At 29.5% G+C, this 2133-nt stretch overlaps 1 protein-coding gene across 1 annotated transcript in view; it reads right to left on the bottom strand.

Annotated features, from left to right (window-relative positions):
- The window catches only part of LOC111682210 (protein immune deficiency), a 26914-nt gene that overhangs the window by 11021 nt on the left and 13760 nt on the right, over positions 1-2133 (bottom strand). The window lies entirely within an intron of this gene.

Below are 2133 nucleotides of genomic sequence, written 5' to 3'. Positions count from 1 at the left end.
ACATGTTTTTCAAAGGTAACTTGATCAAAAAAAAAATCAAATAATACTTTGGTTGAAAAATGTAATGAAAAACGTGTGTTAAGAATTTTTCGATCTCACTCCTTAGTATACAAATAAACAAATTTTGTTCAATAGTAGATGATTTGAAGGATGCTGATATAAATATTCCTAGTGAATTACTTTCAATATTTTTATTGTGTAGTTTGCCTCCTGAATTAGAAAATTTTGTTATTGCAATTGAAAGTCGTGATTCATTACCAAGTATGGAACAATTAAAAAATAAAATATTATAAGAAGAACAGCGAAGAAGTGAGAATTGCCAAAATTTGAAATGTTTTGGATGTGGTAAGAAAGGACACTTACGTTCTCAGTGCCATGTTAAGAATAAGACTGTTGGTAATCAAGAAAGTGCAATGTTTATAATAAATTCTTGTATTAGTGATGATAATTTAAATGAATGGCTCTTAGATAGTGGAGCATCATCACATGTATGTCGAGAAAAAGAATTATTCTCAGATATGAAAGAATATAATAGTGAAGTAATATTAGCGTCTGGTGATAGATTTAATGTCAAGGGTATTGGTGATGCTAAAGTTAAATTTAACAATAAATGCTATGATTTAAAAAATATTTTGTATATTCCTAATATGAAATAAAATTTTTTTTCTGTTAGTAAGATGGCTGTAAAATGATATACTCTTAAATTTCAAAATCAGTGTGTTGAAGTCTTCAAGAAAAACGAATTTCAGTTAAAAACAAGAGTATTTAATGGAATTTATAAAACAATGTCAACATTAGAGAAGCATTCAATTAATAAATCGGAAAATTTTGATAATACCCTTTGGCACAGACGTTTTGGTCATCTTAATTTTTGTAATTTAAAAAAGTTGTCAAGTAAAGAAATGGTTCGTGGTTTAAAAGGTAACGTAAATGAATTTAACTGTCTTACATGTTCATTGTGTAAAATGTCATCAAAGCCTTTTAAAGCGTTAGGCACAACAACATCTAATAATTTGCTAGAATATTTATATATGGCAGAAAAACAAACTGGTAATAAATTAAATGGATTAAGAAGTGATAATGGACGTGAGTACATAAATACAAAAATATAATATTTTTTTGAAAGAACAAGGTATAGTTCAACAAAAATATTACAATGAATTTTTAATAAATAAATAAATAAATAAATGGAATTTCTGAAAGAGCTAATAGAACCTTAATGGAAATGACCAGATGTATGCTTGAAGAAACAAAGTTACCTAAACAATTGTGGGCAGAAGCCATTAACACTAGCGTTTACATATAGAACAGATCACCTACTAAAGTTTTGGAAAATATAACCCCATATGAGCGGTGGACTGGAAGAAAACCTTGTGTATCTTACTTCAAAACTTTTGGATGTAAAGTTGTAGTTCTAGAAAAGAAACCGGGGCGTTCAAAATTGGATCCAAAAGGTAAAAGGTAAAGATTGATCTGAATACAAATAAGATTGTTATTTCGAGAGATGTGAAATTTTTTGAAAATGATTTTTAGACAAATTCGATTGGCATTGAAGATAATTATTCTGATTTATTGGATTGTACAAACATTGTAAATTATTAAAATACAAATCGAGAAAATAATATTGAGAATTGTGATACAGAAAATTTAGAAAACGATAATGAAAATCAAAATACAAATGAATACAGAAGTATTAATGAAGAAGAAATATTTTCTTCAAGTGAAGAATTAGAATTTTTTGGGTTTGATGATCATGAATTGGCTGATGATGAAACGTACGAAAGAAATGAAAATTTAAATAGAAAAAGAAAAAGAGGTAGACCTAGTAAAGAAAGAAATGGAAAACCTATACCCCGTTTCTGTAACATTGAGTGAGAAGTTCTCACATCGAGAAGTGTGTAACAAAAAATTCCATCGTTTCTCGATTGGGAGTAAAAAGTGTTTCTGTAACTTAGGTTAGGTTAGGTAGGCAGGTCGTCCTCGCGATGTCATCACTGGGGACACACTTGGGTCCAGTATTTTGACCCCTTTGTGATACCTGAAACGAGAGAAAACGGTCGGCGTATTAGTACACTTCAACCTAATCACTCTGGTTTCCACCGAACCAGTTTGTCGCACGAATATAGGAATCTA

This window comes from Lucilia cuprina, chromosome 6, assembly GCF_022045245.1.
Source record: "Lucilia cuprina isolate Lc7/37 chromosome 6, ASM2204524v1, whole genome shotgun sequence".
NCBI classification, from domain to species: domain Eukaryota; kingdom Metazoa; phylum Arthropoda; class Insecta; order Diptera; family Calliphoridae; genus Lucilia; species Lucilia cuprina.
Note: the sequence above shows the minus strand (reverse complement) of the source record. Positions and strands in the feature narration are given on the sequence as shown.